The 20,604-nt window shown below is 39.7% G+C and overlaps 1 protein-coding gene across 6 annotated transcripts in view; it reads right to left on the bottom strand.

Annotated features, from left to right (window-relative positions):
- TRIM2 (tripartite motif containing 2) overlaps positions 1-20,057 on the bottom strand; it is an 82,699-nt gene extending 62,642 nt beyond the window's left edge. Inside the window, exon 1 of one of the 6 annotated variants that reach the window (XM_032444157.1) lies at positions 19,718-20,057. The gene's annotated coding sequence lies outside the window, so the exon portion shown is untranslated. Of the gene's footprint in view, positions 1-4,659; positions 4,756-18,589; positions 18,982-19,118; positions 19,230-19,717 lie in introns of those variants that run through there. The other 5 variants (XM_032444160.1, XM_032444167.1, XM_032444164.1 and 2 more) reach the window with 5 other exon arrangements.
- Positions 20,058-20,604: the final 547 nt, after the last annotated feature.

Below are 20,604 nucleotides of genomic sequence, written 5' to 3'. Positions count from 1 at the left end.
CTAGGGGAGAAGAAGCAGCCTCCTGTTCCTCCAGCTGCAAGTACTAGAATGTAGTGAGAAAGACTGAGCACAGGAGGAGACTGCTTTAGGGAGTGGAAGGCTCTGGGGAAGCTTTTAAGGGCTGTGAGGTGAACAGAATAAGCATTTTAACTGGCATGGAGTGAAGAGATGCAGGAGGAGAACATCTGGGTTGCCTGGGAATTGATGGAGAGAGGGAGAGGAGTTGTGGCAAAAAGCTGCAGAGGTTGTGAACTATGTGGTTGATGTAGGGGGTTACGGGCTGTAGAAAGCATGGATCTAGGTGCTCTGTACTAGAATGAACTGAAAACTGTGGCAAGCGGTTGAGGGGCTTTAGGCCAGGAGGCACTAAAATCTGGAGTGCAAGCCCAGCAGAGCGAGAAGAGCTTTGAAGCAGATGTAAATAAAATCAATCTTAGCTGAGGATATACTAAGAGAGATAATTAGGTATTTACATGAGCATGCATTTGAGAATGTTTCCCCTGATCTTCCTACCCACACAAGCAAGTCTTCCTACTCTTATTGCCAGAGCCACAGTAATTCTGGCTCACATGTCCCAATCTGTGTATTGGAGTATAAAAGTGTTAAATTTTCTATAGCTTTTGGGAACCAAGAAAGTGTTTTGGTGCAGCTCTGGATCCCAGAAATTATGAAAATCAAGCATAGATTTAGAAGAGACTAAGAGAGGGTATCAAGAAGAAATGATGAGGAAAATGGAGTAAAGGAGGAAAATCTCTTTAGACACTGAGTCTCAAGAATGCAATGTCTAAAGGCTGTCATATGCTGAAAGTTCAGACATTACAATAGTGGAGTTAATGTTAACCATATCTAATAGCTGTCAACTTCCTTTTACGTGTTCAAAAACCAATTGAAAAGAAGGCCAAATGTACTGCTCGGGTATTAAGCATCCCAAATAGAAGCAGAAATTAAATCACACACCAAAAACATCTTAATCCTCAGTCTGTTTTCAGCCCTGAAGTAACTATGCCTGCTGCTGCCATTATGAAGTCAAAGAACTAGCAGGAGTTTTGTCAGACCGAGACCTGCAGAATTCCATGCCATGATAAGGCTATAACAAACATTAGCATCCAAACTAGAGTAGATTAGGGCATTATATTCTGCCTTACGGAGCATTAGGTAAATTGTCCACTGAAGACACTGCAAGGAAGGAGAAGAAGGTCAGGAAGAAAGAGAGCCCCAGTAGGAACTGATGAGGGAAACTGCAGTGCCAGCCTTGAAACTTAATGGGTACTATGCTTCTCAGTTTCACATGCTGCGAACAACCAGCAATAAGAGGGAAAGGTTAACAACAGCCATGATAATTTTTTTTGACAGCAGCAACCAGGACAGAACACAGCATGCTGCCCACTCAATTAAGGTCTTTTTATTCTACAAGCTCAAATTGCTGCTTTCTTATACCTCTGACCCAACTACACAGGCTAAAAAGGAAAGAAACTGAATTATTTAAAAGCTCCTTTATGGATGAAGGAATAGTAGCATCTATATTATTTCCTGCCTACTGGAGCATATCCTGAAACACAGTTTTCTAGGTCTAAGAGAGGTGAGCTAAAGAGAGGAATTGGGATGGGCCATCTGGTGGCTGATTCATTTTATACCACTTCTGTATGCACCCTAAAAGAAGCTGGTTAACTAGACTGTGCCTTTCCCACACTATCAAAACAATGCAAAATGCAGATTGCTCCATCCTGTAAACCAGTGATTCCAGTAAGGAGAAAGCATAGGGCTTGCCTGTGATCCCTCAAGGGATCATCTTCTTAGTACAAGAACACCACAGAGCCCATACAAGTGTCTGTATATTGCTGATGTCTGTTTCCTTCAGCATTTCCTGCCAGCTGAAAGGCCAAGTACACAAAACAGGAGGGAGAGAAGACAGAGAGACCAGTGGACCCTGTTAAACACATATAAAGCAGCACAGGCCTGAAGGCTGCTTAGCCACTGTAATTCCATCTGCCACATGCAAGGAAAGTAGGCAGCAGTCTGTTTTCTTTCTGCCTTGATCTGTGTTTCCAGTGATACTGTGGGCAGGCCACCCTACAGGGATGGCCTTATAGCAACTTCCTGGTAGGAAAACTTCTCCTCCTTTGGGGTGAATTTTAAGGCAGGTTGTAGGTTTAAAACTGTTCTCTTTCCTAAATGCAGTACTTTATTTGAGTAATGCCACCCAAATTAAAACAACAACAACAAAACAAACAAAAAAATCTTTCAACAGCAGGAGACCCTCTGCTTTTGATGTTCAAGAGAGATCTGACTATAACAATATTTCTATTTTTCTTATTTTAAATACAAAAGGCTGTATGCCTGCCATAGTTTTCATTTTATATGACCAAGTAGCACGCTGCACTTTAGCAACAACAACATTTAAGATCAAGTTCCAACCCCCTGCCATAGGCAGGGACACCTCCAACTAAGCCCACATCCCCATCCAGCCTGGCCTTGGATGCATTCAGGAAGGTGGCATCCACAACCTCCCTAGGCAACAACCTGTTTCAGCGTCTCACCACTTTCACACTAAAGAATTTCTTCCTAATATCACTTTTCTGGTCAGACTCAAACAGTTAATGACACTAATTGTAACATTAACTGTTAAATGTCAAGCGTATAGGATGCATCAGTACCCATTAATAAGATGAATCCCTCAGAGGAAAAGCACCCTTAAAGCCTCCTGTTTTCAACTAAGAATTTGAATGCTCAGTGTCATAAATTGCAACTCAAAACTCATACTAATCTAGGGAGCTGCTCTGTCCCAAGAGATCCATCAGTTTCAGGAGCTCAGCTGACATCGTCAAGGGCAAAGAAAGAAATCTAGAACACTATATTCAACTTTATGGGCTTTGTAACCTGGCAACCGTAAACTTATTTGTCAATTATTAGTAAGAGGTCAGGGTTTTGGTCATCCCCAAATTAATAGCCTCCATCAGCTGCTGTATTACTGAATGACAGCATGACGGCAGCTACACTGTAAATGTGACTGTGTCTACTACTGCATTCAGGCTGCCTGTAGACACAGTACAAAACCCTATAACATGAGGAACAGGTCAGAGATAAATGCACAGATCGCAGAGAATCTTTTTGGGACTATCCACAGGGGGCAATGTAGACAAGCTAGAAAGAACATGGCATCATACCACTCCTGGGTTTTGTTTTGGTTTTAAGGGTCATAACCCAAGGCTAACTGGAATCTGATTGAAATTTAGATTAGTTCTATTACTTTAAAAATAGGCACCATAAACACACACACACAGTGACAGCTTTTTTTCCCCCCTAGGTTTCTTGAACTCAAAGCCTGAGCTGAACAGATCTTAGCACCTCTAGTTCAGGAGGGAGCTGAAGAAATAAACCACAACAGCAATTCAACATTGCTAGGATGGTCCTCAAGAAAGGAGGCAACACTGAATTGCTGTTGCTGTGCCATATGCAGCAATTCCAGCCATGCCAGAAAAGGGAAGCAGCACCAACAATACTGTTACAGATTGGTCTATTTGAGGCTTTCCACTCAGTTTCAGGCTCAGAGTAGTTTAGATAAGCAGCCAAAGCACAGGGAGGTACAAAGAAAGAAGTTACCATTAGGTAATTAGGTAATACAGTAGGATTTTGTGAAATAAATGAAAGAAAAATAAACAATGTAGTCCAGCAGCCTCAGACTACTTAGTGATAATACTTACTATGCTTTACTGCCATAGCAGTCACTTAATCTGTCATATTTATACTTTCTTCATTTATAAAAGGAGATTTAAAGACGAGCTCTGCAGCTAACACATGAAATTTAGACAGACCGACCAAAGTTTTAGGGGCAGAGAATGTCTGAGATTCTCCATGGTGCTCAGCTCTGACAGAGACACGATATTTTCTTTGCAGGTGGAAAGGATGAGAGAGAAAGTTTGAAAAGTCCATCAGTATTTGATATGCAGGATTAAGTTGAAGCATGCTATCAAAATAGATTACTCTATGTAAAATTTTGAACATTAAAAATAGCACTAAAAACAAAAGTCAAGCTCATCCCATTTCTGAAATCTATTGTTCTATAAAGCCATGAACTTCCCACAGTAGTAGCCAGTAAAGTAGACTTAAATCTCTGAACAGGACTTGGCTTTTGCTACAACTAGGTATATAGCTTTGAATACAACAGCACCTATCGGCATTATGGACAATGTTCATTTTACTATATCTTATATCTAGCCACTTCATGCAACATCATTTATGACCTTGCAAAAACTGCTACTTTTCAAGACACAGCTGGATTATTAAATACTGGAAAAACCACTAAAAAGGAGAACAAGATGCTAAAGAACTTAGGTCTTGTGTGTGTATGTGTATATATATATATATATATATATATATACATACACATACATACAGTATATAAAACAGTCAAGTTTAAATGGGTATGTCCTTACTGACTTTCTCCCTCTTGCCTTCCAGGAAGGTCTCCTTTGAGACTGTAACACAGTGTAGCTCATGTACTCATGACAGGGCATATAAAGCAGTAACTCCTACTTCAGACAGGAGAAAATACTATAATAGCTGCCTCTCTGTATGACAGTACCTATCTGCCTTGCTAAAACATTTGTCCTATGAGAAAATCCTATGAGAAGAGCCTTAGGGAGTCAGAAGGCTACTTACTGCAGTTCCAAAGAGCCCAGGCAGGTGAAGCATTCACATAGATAGTGCCATTACGGACATCAGGCCGCTGTGTTGAAGGGTGGCTTTGCACAAACACAAACAGCTTGTCAGCACAAGCCAAAGAGGCGGGCCTGCCCCGCCGGCCACAATGCAAGCCAATGATTAGCTTCTTCACATTCTGGGCGTTCAAGATACTGTGTTTAATTCTTAAGCAGAGGAACAAAAGGGGCTGCTAGGAAGGACTAGTGCTTGACAGCTTACTGCCAGGCAGTAAAATGCTCAAGGAAGAGGAAAAAGAATTTCAGGAAAAACACATATTTGCTGTGTATTTATACTACTGCCTTTAGATAATCCACAAGCATCCCCCATGCACTGTTTCTTTTAGGTCAATCAAACAAACAAACCTTGTGAGTTAAGTCCAGCCCACATTCACAATAGAGAAGTTTAACTTGAGAAGTCTCTGATTTTGTTTCTTTCCACCCTTTTCATTTTCTCATCCTTCCTAACACAGTTTGCTGATGCTGTCATTTCTCATTTGTCTGTCACAAGTGTCTTACCCTGACCCCCTCTCTGGACCTCACCTCCCAGACTTCACGGATGCCTGCTGATGCTTCTTTTCCTCTCTGCCTTACCTGCTTGGTCTTTCACTCCTGTTCTCACCCAGAGAGCAGTCACAACCTGAGCACATTAGCACAAGATTTTGTGAAATAATTAAGCTGATCTAGCAACTTACTGTTTCCTCTCTCTTCATGCTCTCACTGTCATTTCAAGGAAGGTAATGTAGCACCAAAGCAAAATTTTCCATTCCAGTTTAGTGAACTTAACAAAGAGACAGAATAGCTATTGCATGAAGTGAGCACTCTGAAACTTAAGCTCCTCTGGATCTTCCCTCAGCCATTTATGAACCTGCCTGCCTCTCCAAGCTCCTATCTCTTTTGTTGCTTGTACTGAATTGTTCCTATTTAATTGAATACTCTGGTTACAGCTGCTGATCTCATTTCATCCCTGCCCTGTCCTACTTTCTTATGCCTCTAATTTGGCTGCGAGTCCTGTCTGCCACTAAAATCAGTCTCATCAGCTCCCTTAGAATAGCTTCCTGGATTAATATCATTCTTTGTACTTCAGCCGTGGTCTCTTTGAGCAATTTTCCTGCTGTGGAAATAATTAAAATCCTTCTTAAATACCACGTCACTTCCTTGGCTTTCACCATTTTCTCTCTGACCTTTCTGATTAATTCCTCTTTTGCCCTCCCAAGGCATGTTACTTTTATTTTTTTACCCAGCTTTACTGTTTACCCATGCTGGCTCCCATTTCACTTTTATAGTAATAATTTCTAAATGTGTGATTCTATTTTTCAGCTTTCTACTTCTGTCTGGTCCTTACTGTGTGCTCTGGGCATATTGTAATAAATGCCTTAACAGCTCCCAATTTTAATTTCCTTTTCAGGGAGCAAATTAAGTCAGTCCATTACATTCATTACTGTCTTTATAGTCATTTTCCTCCCCTCTAATTTGGTCTAGGATCTGAGCTCTTACAAAAGCAGATGCTGAAGTTTGCACCTTGTTTGGATGGGCTGGCATATCACAGCTCTCAGGCTCCTGCTGACAGGCTGTGCATGAGTTCTGGCACATATCGCTGTGTCACAATGTATTTGGGTCACAGGTGAAAGTTTTTCTTCACAGTGAGGCCTGTTCCTCAAAGATATCTGAGATTCTAGTGCAACTGCATGGATCCATCAGCTGTCATACAAGCATATAATCTGCAGTGCCTATACTTCTATCCAGAATTGCTGCTTAGTTAACCCTAAGGTATCCACACTGACAGTATTCACAGTGTTTGATTACTTTAGTCATTTTGATTACTGAGATGTGATCTTGCTCCCAGTGCACCTGCACTGTTGTCCCTAGAAAATTCAGCATCTGAGATCATCTTTTGTTTCTTTTCCCAGCCACACTGCCTACAGTCCCATGAAAGCAAAGCTTTCTGGTCCTTTTCAGAGTTTCTCCTTTCTTACTGACCCACTCCCACTGCTCCCCTCATCACAATGTCTGCCTTTTCAGCCTTCTTCCTTCCTACAAAGCTCCCTTTTTTCACCTTGTCATCTATGCACAGAACACCCTGCTTGGTCAAATCAATATATCTTTTCTACAATCCACAGCTCACAAAACATAGAAATAATGTATCAGAATGAACATCAAAAGCAGTAAATATTCCACTTGTCACTTCAGAAAGATGTTCCATCAGTACATATAAATTACATGTGCTAGAAATTTTCAATCGATCGTATGCCATATTTTACATACATTTTGCTGCTTGAATGTAATGGAGATAATGGGTACCAAAAGGCCTTGATGGAGATAGATCAAGTGCTCAATCAGAGTACATGAGATTGTGAAAAGACTGCTATGAAAAGGCTGTTTGTAGATGCACAAGAGAAAGAAAGTTAGCTATTGCATCTCTGATTCCCATGGCAATTTATTTAAGATGCTAATTCAGCATAGCCACAAATAAAGAAACAAGAGACAACAAGAATGAGCTGATTTAGTGGACTTTGTTGAAAAGGCACACTTTAAACAAAGTCACTCTATGTACAACTCCTGTCACTCCACTCATATTATTATGCTGAGGCTGAAACTGTCTCTTTGTCCTTATATGACACAGGAAAATTGTAACCAGCACTGCCAAGGGTGCAAGCTCAAGTGCCAGCTACGATTGAGGCTTCTGGAGGCAACCAAGCCCATTTAGCAGCTTGCTTTTACCAAAAAGTTAATCCTGCCTCTCTCCCCTTCACAATTCTGAGCTGTATGGGCCTGCCCCCCCTCCCCCCCCCTTCACACACTACTCCAGGAGTGGTGTGACAGCTCACAGAGACAATTCTACTTGCTGGATATGTTTTTCAAATAGGTTAGTGATCTGACTCATCTCTCTGCCATGTCAAACAGCATGAGATCCAGCAAATGAAAGAAAGCATCCTGCAGCTGGAAGTAGGAGAGGCAAAAAGCTGGAGATGGAATCTCCATTTTCTTTTTCTGTTAGCAGAAACTTGGCTATCATTCCCAAAAGCCATCCTAGATATTGGGGTGGGACCTAAAACTACAAACCCCAAAATCACGGCACTCTTGAACACAAGATCCCAAAGCTCTAGAGAATGCCTGCTTGTTCTCCACAAAATATTTTCAAACAGAGTTTCTATTTTAATTAAATGCAAGTTTCTAAAAGCATACAAAACAAATTTTATTTCCTAGGGAAAAAAATAATAAAAGAAAGATTCTGATGAGCAAAAAAGGAAAACATGTAAGTTTTCTGCATCTAAAAGCAAAGCATTTGGATTATGAATCATCAGAACTGAACTTTGCCTGCACCCTGTTACAAGTTGCATGGAGTAACATTTTGATTTTATCACCTTCTCTTGCCTGCTAACTTTGCGTCTGGTTTCTACCATGTATACTTTGCTTGGCAAAACTATTTTATTTCATTTTCCCTAGTCTCACTCTGCTATTTCTTCTCCAAACACTATCCCAGCTGGAAATCATTTTGCCTGCCATTCTCACCCTTTGGGAGACCAACCAGAAACTTCATCTCCCCTGAGGCTCAGCCTGGCAAGTTTGTATGCCTCCTCTGGAAGTGGATTTCTCAAGTTTACCCAGCAGTAGCCACAGACACTACACAGTGAAGAAGACTTTTTGTCATGTTTTACTGTCCTGGTTTCAATTATAAAGTGGGTCAAAAAACTATTCCCAGAAAGCACACAAGATCAAGTAACAAAAGACTTTAGATAGTGACAAAAGTGAAACTCTGTACATGAATTGTTCCATTTTTTCTTTAAAAAGAGAAAGGAAAAGAAACTGTAGAAATGGCAAGGGGAAAGATCATGTGCAAATGCAGCACACTAACAGACAAGGTTGCAATCAGTGGGAACTTGGGTTTAGTCCCAGCTCAGACCACGTGTATTTTGACCTTTGAGCTCTTGGGCCATTCTCTAATTAGAGAGCAAGGGACAAACTGTGAAGCAATTTAACCCTTTTCTGGTGCCTTATGAAGTCAAGCAAATGCCAGAAAAGATGCTTGGGATCTGTCCATCCCCTGGAGGTCACAGCTTCCTATAGGAAATATCCCTGTTTCACCAAACCATTTGGAGTACAACTGCTGTCAGCACCTCTCCCTTCATGGTTCTCTATTCAGAAAGGTCAGACTTACAACTAGTCTGCTTCCTACACCACTGAAGTCTTGCTGGAATGTCTCCTTTTCTGCCAGCTCCTCATTCAGAGTCTGTATATCTTCAAGGCTTGTCATGCATCCTCCACACTCATCAGTAACACCACACCAAGGATCAGATCAAATTAGAGATAACCGTCTGGAACTTAATAGTGGAAACAATGGTGTGTTGAACACAGAGACTTGCTTATCTCCATTACAATAGCAAAAATGAAGCAAACTACTATAAAATTATAATGCTAAAAAAATACAATAGCAGTAGAAGATGCCTGGAGAGAAACAAGGTAATATAGTAGATGTACAACAGCTGCCAGGTAATTTCTATTCTATTTGACTATTAGTGGTGGTGGTGGTGCCCTAGCTAGGCGTGGACTAGTGATGTAACTTTTATACCCCTGTGTAAAGGGTGTATATGTCTTACCTACTTCATGGAACTACTTTGTGGATACATTTACAGTGCTTTGAAATTCTCATTGAAGTGTTTCGGACATATGAACTGTTGTTGCTTCCAGTATTGATTTAGGAAAGTCACCTTTGTAGAGCTGATAAACACAGGCAACTACTATAGCAAGATTTTATTTCCAAAAGGAGTTGGCTGGAAAATTGAACGCTTTCAATGTGGACTTTGACTGGAGTGCCAATTAAATACTGTTGGGCATCGTCAAGGTGCAGAGAAAAAAAATGGGAGGGTAAGCCAGGATTTTTTTCTCCATCCAGTTCAATTGCTGCAGTTTATCCTACAAGTTTTGTTTCTACTTTTCTGATACCTCTAAGGTCACTCATTCCAAACTTCACACACATACACCAATAAAAGGAGAGGTGCCTCCAAAAATACATGCACTGGGGATAATGATTTACTTTGGGGTTATAGAGCACAGTAAATCTGCAGGCTTACACTCCCTCTTATAAAAGTTCTCTCCCTATTTTCAGTGAGTTCAAAAGGTGGTTCACAGAGCTCAGAAAAGGCATTTTGAATATAAACTACTCTTCGTGTGGGCCTTCCATTTGCCATTTAGATGTGCTCTAACCTACTTGCAGTGTACGGTCCTCAGTTTCCCGTCTCACCTGTAGTCTGCTAATCAGAGTTTTTTAGCCTCAAGGCATGTCTAGACTGCACTGTGACTAGAGTAGCAAGAAATACCAAAACTAGCTCTAAAATAGCTGCCTGCTATTGATGACATTATACTTGCAAAGTAAATTAGCCTGTGCTGGAGACCATGCTACCCTAAACGAACCTCTCCTGGTGGCTGTGAGCTCCTTTGAACTGCGCTGTACTACACTACAGCCATTTCTCTATTAAATTCCCTGAATGAATCTAGACACAACATGATACATCTACTTATAGCAGGGTTTTTCAAATGCTGCTGGAACAGCCCTTAGCTATGATTAGTTTTAGAGTTCACAAATATACTCCATAAGGACAAATGTTTTGCCTTTGGATCAGACCTACATTTGGAGTGTCAGGTACTTCCAAAAGGAGACACAGACGCCAGCGACACATACATATATCCACCCTAATTTAAAATGACACAAGAAAAGTTATCTCCAAGGAATATTTTTCCAGATAACAGGATAAACATTTTAAGCAGTGTATTTGGAACAGAGAAAGCGATATAGGAAAATATGCCATCTCCCTTACTAGGTATGACCTTTGTAATGTGAAATTTTTTCTCACTCTTTTCTGGGTAGAGATGTCCCTGCTATGCAGGGAAACTCAGAGAAAATATTCAGAAGCACACTGTGAAGGTCTTGCTGGTAAACAACAAACAGATACGAAAAACCAGAAGACTCCTTTCAAGATAGCAGTGTCTCCCTATACATTGTGAACTTAGTCGTAAATATCCCACTCACTTGTTTGGCACAGGACCAAACCTTGGCAAAAAAGACCAAAGAATGCTCAAAGAAGGTACTTGCCTATCACAGGGAAAGTGCTCAATTAGCAATACAGTGACTTTGTTTCAAAGAAAGCACTTTACTATGCGCCTTCCTTTCAAGCGTATGAGAACTCCTGCTGATTTCACTCTCGCATCAGTGAGGTCAGTCAGGATTTAGCCAGGAACTAAAAGGAATCAGCTCCCCTCGCACACGCGGACACATACACACACGCTCTGAATAATAGCCAGAGTGGTCTGCACCTCACAATGTAGGTGAGACCTGACCTCCTCATCCTTCCCACTCTCAGTAAATCAGCATTTTACCTCTCCTTGAATGACACTATCCGTCCGTTTTATGCAAGCTATTTAAGTGCTGAATTAGGGTGAGGGGGAAAATGCGACACCCCATTTAGGTCTGCATTGTTTTTCTACCTAGCAAGCCCAGAGAACGTGCAAGTTACTTAGCATACGGAAACACTTTAATTAAATACTTGACATGGAACTGCAGAGGCACAACAAAAGTCAGAATCATCCATATGAATGAACAAATGCTTTTAAAGATAGCTTTAAAAGGTGGCAGTTTATGCTTACCAAAGACTGCAAGCAAATACAACAGCATATTCGTATAAATGGTCCATAAGAGGGAATTTTTGATAACTTCCAGGTGTTTTCAAGTCAGATTCCTTGGGATCACCCTGTTCCTTATGAAAACAGAACCATACTAGTTTGCAAGCAAAGCTCTGTTATAGGGGTCTGAACAGCAGGAACGGGGAAGAGCTTAATATCAGGAGACATGATACACTACAGCCAGGTGGGAGAGTTCAATTAAAACAAAAAAGTCCCTGATCTAAGTAGTGTATGGCTAAAGTTGCCATGCGGTTATGACCAAACTGCCCCCATGTCTGGATTTAATTATATTGTAGAATAATACTGCAGCCTAATAAAAAAAAAAAAAGTGGAAATCAAAATACTCCAAGAGAGTTCTGTCAATCACAAATGTAAAAACCATGGTGAAAAGGATAACAAACAATATTAGCAGACTGAGTATACAGAGGGTCTTATTAAAGACAGGAATAACAAAAAGCCTAGAGACAAATGGATAACTGCAGAACGAAAACACCAATACTATAAATAATTCCTATAGGGTTGAAAAAATTCAACCAAAACCACTGAAATAATACATACCAAAGGAACATAGTTCCATTTCATACAATCTCACTGATTTCACAAGAAGAGGAATCCATGAAATGATATAGTGCTCCAGAAATACATATTTTGTTAGAGTTTTGCAAGCATTTAAAACATAAGAAAATGTTTGTATGAGAACAAATCTAGATAGAGCAACTGTAAGTTAGGGGGAAAAAATCCAAATAGGAGCATACTTGTAATTATTACGGGAGTACAAAGAACACAACCGAGAATTAAACACGATGATTAATATTTCATTCAGTAGGATTATAAAAATCAACTTAGTAGCTTTTTATTTGCAAAGAAATATAGCTACACAGATTTCTTGCTAATGTTATTTGGGGAAGGAACATAGAATGTTTTGAAATATTGGCTGACCAGCAAAGTAGTTGGGGATTGTAAGGTGGAATGATACAAAGATGATAACAAAGATGGAGACAGATATTCAAAAGCTTATTTATGAGGAAAAACTCACCAATATGGATGCCTATACTGAGAAATGCTGAGGTAATCTCCATCAGGGACTGATCTCCAAGAGATGCTGCCTTAGTGGTGGTCAGCCCTTAAATGAGGTCTAGAGGAGGTGGAGTCAAGCTCCACCCCTTCCTGGAGCACAGCTAAATTGCTCTAACCTGTGCTCCCACAGCAGACCCAATACTTGCCTCAGCTGATTAATCTGAGGTTCAGGCTGTGATTACCAATTTTCCATACAGGGATATTGTGCATTGTATCTTTAGCATCTAAAAGAAAAACATTTATGGACAAACAATACCGGTGCTATCTAAGAAATGGTTTTCAGAAGATATACAAGATGGGAAAAAAAACTAAAGTCTATTTAGTATAGATCCAGCATCATTATGATGATTTTATAGTAATATGAAATCACTTTCACCTCAATCTGCTTGTAGTTCTGTTTCCTTTTTTTTTTTTTTTTTCACCCTCCATTATAAAAACATAATTATGAAGTACCTCTTTCTACCTTTGGTTGCCTTATTCCTCTATAAATAATGAATGTTCTACTGCATTCCTTCGGCATGGACTACCTGATTTCTCTTAGAACAATTACAGCTGATTGCAGACCAGTGCCCTGCCAAGGCTTTTGTGTTGTCTCTGTCTGCGACATGGATTAGATTATAGCTTGCACACTGCAGTCTGTATGCATGCAAGGAACAAAATCTGTAGTGCGGCAATATTACCTAGATCCAAAAATAAAAACACTGGTACTCTATAAAATCCTCTAGAGAACTGCATTGAAATTTATATACAAGGTTGCACCAGAAATGGCCTTCAGGGTAAGCCTTGCAGAAGGGGAAGAAACTAAACAGTGCTCACTGAATCCACTTCAATAGAAGAGGCCAGACTAAACCTGCAAAACACTGAAGAAAAGAAGCACTTCGGTTTGAGGATAAGTATTCCTGTGGGTGGTTCTCTCAAAAAGCAGTGTCTTTGCTTATTTCCCTGCCTAACTGCCCCAACAAAAAATACTATATTTATTTATTTGGCATATTGTACTAACACTATTTCCTTAACGTTCCTTTCCCTGATTAGAATAACGTTTGGCAGCTCTGGACCTCCTGGTGGACAAAATGTGGATAAAGATACTCTTCTGTCACTGTATTTCTCTGAGTTGGCTCATACTTTGTCTTTTCCAAATAAAGTCGTTAACAGTCATTAACAGTAACAATTAAGCTATTCATTGTGCCTTTTGTTAAATGATGGATAGAGTTTTTTGAACCAACCACATCCCAGCTGCACTCTTTGTCAAATCTTCCCTCATGAAAGTTGGTCTATTTGAGCAACTGCTCTGATTCAGGAGATAAACAAACTACTAGGGACTTCTTTGTACATGCACCCACACACAGATGGTTCACTAAAGAGACAACAATTCACTGACCTGGGGAATTATAGTGTGACAGGCAGCCATGCACCTACTTTCAGTTTCCATACCCGATTAAATCAAGCAGCTGAAGAGCTCTTTAGAGCTCTCCTTAGTAAATACGGTTATTTGGATAGCTCACCAGAAGCACAAATAACATTTCACTGACGTGCTATCTCTTGCTCTGACCATCCTCAAACTTTCCTCAGAGACAAATAGAGAGGGAGTACACTCAAAGGAAAAGGTTTTCCAGAAGATAGGATCAGGTTACTGTGGGGCCTCTGATGCCGAAAGATCTAAGTAACAGGGTGATCCCAGTTCCAGAAATCAGGGCTACTTAACACACATGCTAATTTCTCCTAGAGCTTGCTGGCTAAGCATCAGACAGTTTTCTTCTCTCTGCTTTCCACAGCACTTCAAATCAGGTGAGATCCTCTCTGCATCTGACTGCCCTTGCATCTTCAGTGATAAAGCAAAGAAAACTCTTCAGAAAACTTTTAAAGACAGAACTATTCTGTTAAAAACATTGCCTTAACCCTTTATTTGGCCCAAGAATGTAAACTCATAATTCTTGAGATACAAGAATAACAAGCACTTTGCAAGGTGGTACTCTCTTGAGTATACTGACGTTAAACAATAATGTTTCTAGAAACTGGAATTAGCTGCCATTATTATCTTCCCACATGTAGAATCAAAACAAGCCATCACAAGTCTTCTGGTAATTATCATGAGCATAATGCTTTTCCTCATCAGTAACTATTGATTTCTATAAGGTCGCTGATGTCCATGCTACAGTGTTCACTATAAGCACAATACAAAGTTCCCAGTGTTGTCAATCTTTTAACTCTGAGCATGCTCTTAAAAACAAAAATAAATGGAACACAGAACAGAAAGAATGCTTATCTTTTTGGAATGACTCCCCTAGGTAAGTAAAACAGCTAAAAAGTACAGAAGTCTTTACATTAGGATTCATCTTCCTTCTAAAAGACAAACAAGCTGCAGTGATTTGGTTGCTTCCGATTTACCATCTTCAAAATCATTTCTTTTAGGAATACTTTGAAACACATGAATTGTAGGATAGGATTTCAGAACCTTCTTAACAGTAAACCATACAGCTCCTGGGGATAAGTCCATTTGCCTTTGAACTTCCAGCTTATCCATTTGGGAATTATGGCATCTTCTCTTAAATAAATGAGGCACCTGCCTTAATATTCCTGAACTAATGAGTTCTGCAAAATCCTTTCAAAGTACTGGCTAACCAGAATGATAAAACACTGCTTTATCCAAACAGGTCAAGCTAGATTTATGATTAATTGCATGGTTGCAAATTATCTTTCAGAATGGTTTTATTTATTGCTCCCTGTATAGAAGGAAAAATAAGACATTTAATGAGTACAATAAGACTTCATGTTCAGCAGCTTCTATTCATTTAGATTCTTGGGATTGCTTTATAGAAGTGGCAGCTGTGCTGCTGTCAACATACATTAAAAATTCTGTTACTACTAATGCCCACTGCTAGTTTTGTGTATGTTGTCATAGTTATACAAGTGGCAGTGTCAATACGGATGAAGATTTTGCAAAGCATAGTTTCAACCTGAAAGAAAAAAGCTTGGAAGTTGAAGGTGCTCTATCTTTTCAACTGCACCTTGATCCTCTGGGATACTTTAGCATTATTCCTGCATATACAGCTAGGTTTATGTCCTCATACTAAAACTGGAACCCCAGAAGTCATAGTGGTTTGCAAAATACAAATGTTCAGAGAGAATAATTACTCAGTTTTGCTTGGTTATGTGAGGTACATTGCTCAGTTAAGTAATAGCTCTCATTCACATGCTACAGTATTGCCTTATGAAGGATAATCTAAAGACTGCGCAAATTGAATAGATGAAAGATCTTTAGAATGGAATAGGATATTAGAATACAGCATTATAAAGCACAGGATATATCTGACTGATGGCAGAGTCAGTCCTACTTTACAGATACAAAAACACTGCCTACCTCACACTGTAACTTCCAAACAAAATGTAGCAGAAACAGTGATGTTAACAGATGCATGACTTCTGAAATCTACTTGCAAGATGGGTAAGGAACAGAGATGAAGAAAATGTCCTGATATTATAATGCCCACTGTTCACCTGCCTGTGTCACAGCTCATGATCCCCAACAAATCAGTTACTGGTTTTCTGCAAAGTGTCACAGTGCTGCTGTTTCATTGCACTAATTAACACTGAAATTTAGAACATGTAAGTAACCACAGGTAGACATGTTTCATTGAACCTAATAATGAATACTATTGTCATAGTAAACGAGATTATCATGAATCTTCTTAACCCGGTAACTGACAAAGTTAACAATTAAATATCGTCTTACTGATTTTTAGGGGAATCTTCATCAGTACTCTGCAACTATTTGTAATGCTTTGGTCAGTGGAGTTGATTTCAATTAATATGGTAAAAAAAAAAGTCCCAAATCACAGATGTGTTTGTGTGAAAGCAGACAGAAATTAGAAGACAGGAAGGAGGGAATAACAGAGAGAAGGGGAAAAGGAGATAAGAGGATGAAAGTTTGATTACTGTAATATGTTTAAGGGAATGTGTCCTTACCTACCTCATGTGCTTCATAATTCTTGTAGGGAATTAGAAGAAGTGATCACAGAATACTGACTGGAAAGAAAAGACCAATATGGAGATAGACTTTCCAAAACAAGAAGGTGGTCAGGGAATGGGATGCTCAGAGTTTTAAACAGGTAGCGGATGAGGGAATTTTCTCTAAGAGTAGATGTGAAGAGCATTAGAACACAGATGGAGAAAAGTTGTTTGCCTGTAGCAAGAGAGAAAACATGGAGTGACTAAAATCTGTTTTGAAAGTGAAGGAGAAATAAAGTGATACTGGAAAAAATAAAAAATAAAAATTAAAAAAAAATTAAAAAAAAAATCAATGGATTTGTGCCATTAAGTCTGGCTGTTGACTGCTTTGCTGGGGTTACCTGTGCTTGTAGTGCACCCTGTGCTTCGCTTGGAGAATACTGAGAATCTTTTTTAACTGTAGCCAGTTGCAAACTGCCCAGACTAGGCTGGCCTGGTACAGCCACTTATGCCCTTTCCTACTCTCTGAGGTCAAACAAAAGATAAACAGGTTAGTTTCCTGATCAGCCACACATACTGCTTTGCTACAGGCGGCCCAGGTAAAGGAGGAGGCAGTTTCACACCTCTCAGAATTACTTGGCAGGGAGAAAAATCAACAGTGCTGGTGATAAACATCACTGATCTAATTCTGTTTTGTTTGCAGAGGGTAAAGGTATCTGCGAGAAGCTGACATCATCAAGCAGTCAGACTTCAGTGCCTTCAAAGTAAGCTACAAAGCATCAGTGCATGTAATTACAAATGAGGCTTCACCTCCGGGCTGCAGCACCAACAACTGAAGGAGATTGTTTAATATTCAGTGTGTACATGCCTAAAAATCATTGCACACACTATCAGAATTTCACCATCCTGCTGCACATCAATGAGCACTGATTAGTTTTGATCAAAATCAATTTATATTGTGCATAAGCGATCTGGGAGGAAAACTGGCATTGGATGTAAAGTGCAGAAGCAAAGGCAAATAGGCTGCTTTTTTTGGACATCTTTCTGGATATTGCAGAGCAGATCTTCAATGATACAGCTCTGAAAATGTTTATCCACCCCCAGATCTCCCCAGAAGAACTTCTGAAATAATTCAGGACACATATGTATTATCTCTTGTGTGCTTTATAGATTTAGGCAGCAGCTTTCAATGTTTAATCCAGGCAAGAAGTAGATTAACTGCCTTCAGCTGAAGCCTTCCAGCTGACAACCCTTTTCCTATGCACATGGCATTTGACGTCTGCCGTTTTAACATTTTGACATTTTTGTGAGTGACATTGTCCTCAAAGCTCACTGCTTGCCTCAGCAGCTGGCTAGCTGTCAGTCAGGCTCAAGAAGATTAGCTCCACAGCTGTCATCAGAAATGACCATTTTCACAGCTTAGTTTCATGGAAACTACAAATTTCTGATATATTATATACATATATATATTTTTTCTCCTGTGTATGAGGAAAAAGGGAGAGGAGAGGAAGAGAAGTTCCAAAACCTCTTTTCAGCTGTGACAATGAAGAAAAGCATTTCTATGTATACATCTTCAAAATGAAGCTGAAGTACTAAGAAGTAGCTTTAAGACAAAAGGTGAACCAAACATACAACCTGCTATTAGAGACACAGTAGTAGTACTATGAATATCTTCACACCTTTCCTTACGGAGAACAAGTCTCTCTGTAGCTACTTAATGGCTGTCACCTGTTAACTGTTAGAGTTTTTCAGAAGGCTTGTAAAAAGCCTACAGCATGCCTAATAACAAATCATGTAAACAAAGCAAGAAGCATGACATAGCAACACAAACAAACCAGCTATATCCTGTATTTCTCATGCAATTATCTGATACATATAATTGTTTTCAATAAGCAGATTTAATTCACAGCATAAGAATTCACGACTCATAAACCCCATAGGACAACGGTACTACAGAAGCTTTGAATAAGAAAGGAAGTTAAACTTGATGCTGTTTCTTTCTTAGCACAAGATCAAAAAACCCCACTAACAAGTGCTGATTCTCTTCTTTATGGTATCACTGCAACACCGAGAAACCTAAAACTCCATTATTTCCCAGCCACCTTACTGTCCTGCCTCCATGCCACACATCAGATAAACATTCTTTTCATCTGCAAACAGAGTAAAATGGGTTAAAAACATGCACTACTCACCGTAATATGTTCATTGTTCTTAGCAGGTCAGATTTGTGCCCCTTATGATGATTATTTGTTTGCACTTCCCACAATAACACTGCTAAGATTTTTAATAAGTCCAGTTCTACATGTATGAATTTTTAAAGGTTCGAGGTGAAAAGTACCATGACAGAGTTCTCTCCTGCATGTTCACAGCAGCTTGTTAATGTTGAAGCTTCTTTCTCACTGCGTATCTGCTATTATCTAACATAGATTGTTTTCTGCCTCTCTAGAAGTACCTCCTGCATTTTCTTAGCTTCTCCCCTCACAAAATGGCAAGCAGATGTCCCCAAAAATCAACAAACAACTGCAAGCTATTTGTTTCGGAAAGCTTTCATACATCCCTTTCTCTCAGCAGCCTCTCCACTGAAAGCCGAAACAATACTGCAGAGAAACACTCACTCCCAGGATGTTTTCAGCTTTGGTCCCTCTGCTTTTCCAAGCAGAACACCAAGGTAGAAATCACAATTAGCACTCTGAAAGCAACGCACAGGCAAAGAATACTTACATTTGCCACTGTATTTGTAATATTTGTGCACTGTTCCAGCAATGGGTGATTACAAAAAGGAGAAAGAGCTTTTTAGTCTGTCTTTCAAGCCTCGCAGCAGTGAAAGGAAGGCTGTTATCTGAAAGCTACTGATTTTCTATATGCTGTGCTTGCTTCCCATGCACATACAACATAGCCGCCAGATTTAATAACCATGTCAGCCTGCTTTCTCCATAAAGCAGCAGAGAGATGACAGGATGAAGATGAAGTAGTCAGCATGTTAATCCATAGGCCACATTAAGCTTTAAATGTATGTCATCATTTTATTTCTCTTGCAGAAAAAAACAAAACCAATCAATGCTATTTGCAAAGAAAAACCATGTGCAAAAGAGTTTCAGAAATATGAATCTGTACTTGTCTTCAGTGACACACACTACATTAAAGAAACGGCTCTCTTTTTATCAATTAACAAATCATAGGCGTTAATTTCTTTGCAAGGCACCCTGATCTTTAATCATACATTTTGCCAAGCCACATGTGCTCATACCCCAAAAGAAGAAAACCATTATCTGACAAATTAGTCAAGAATCACTCCTCTTCTGAAGGAATTATTTCCATACCTGTTTTTGCTGACTTCTTTCAGAAAAGCAGAGTTAACAAAAGGGGGAAATTTCCATTTACCATTTAAATCCTCCCACATACAGCGGTTCCTAGAGCTCTGGACTTTCTTATCAGATGTGGTCACTTCAGTGTCAACATGGAGCACTCCCATACCTCCATCTGCACAACCAGTTCAATGGAAAGGAGGGGCAAGCAGAGTTTGTGTGCCAGGAGAAGGTGCCAGTCATACAGTCCAAATCTAGGAACTAGAAATAAACCCAGAAGTGTACGGCCGAATTTACAACAACGCAGGGATGCTGCAGAGGTCTTACAACATCTGTGCATGCCTCTTTCTCTCTCATTTATATTCCTTTCACTTCCCCGGAGGCACCTGTCTCAGCGGGGAGTGGTTTCTGTGGAAACTACCAATAGTTGGTTTTGCCCTTGGAGAAAGTGTTACTATAGCAACCTTATGTAATGTATATGGCCTAGATTCTTGTTCATAATAAGGTAATGCTGAAGTTCTCATTATAAAATTGGAGCAGATTTGTCTTGGAGGCAAGAAACATAATTACCTAAAAATTATTTTTAAATGTGAAATTCAAAGCACAAATGATATTGCAAATTAAATGAGAGTGTAGGGGGCACTATCAGAGCAACACTCACAAAAAACAAACAGAGAACCTTCTGAATTCCAGTAAACAAGGTCTGTTATTTTGTATTTGTGGGAGGTGAGGAGGAAGGAAGACATTCAGCTGACGTTAGGTCTCAGCACAGCAATCAATACTGCATACTGAAGTGCGGAGGATTTTTCAGCTTATTTATTCTTCCAGCAACAAGGATCTCACTACATCTGCTCTGTTCAAAACTGAAACATCAGCCTCACTGTTGCTTTATTGCACATTAT

This window comes from Coturnix japonica, chromosome 4 (assembly GCF_001577835.2).
Source record: "Coturnix japonica isolate 7356 chromosome 4, Coturnix japonica 2.1, whole genome shotgun sequence".
NCBI classification, from domain to species: domain Eukaryota; kingdom Metazoa; phylum Chordata; class Aves; order Galliformes; family Phasianidae; genus Coturnix; species Coturnix japonica.
Note: the sequence above shows the minus strand (reverse complement) of the source record. Positions and strands in the feature narration are given on the sequence as shown.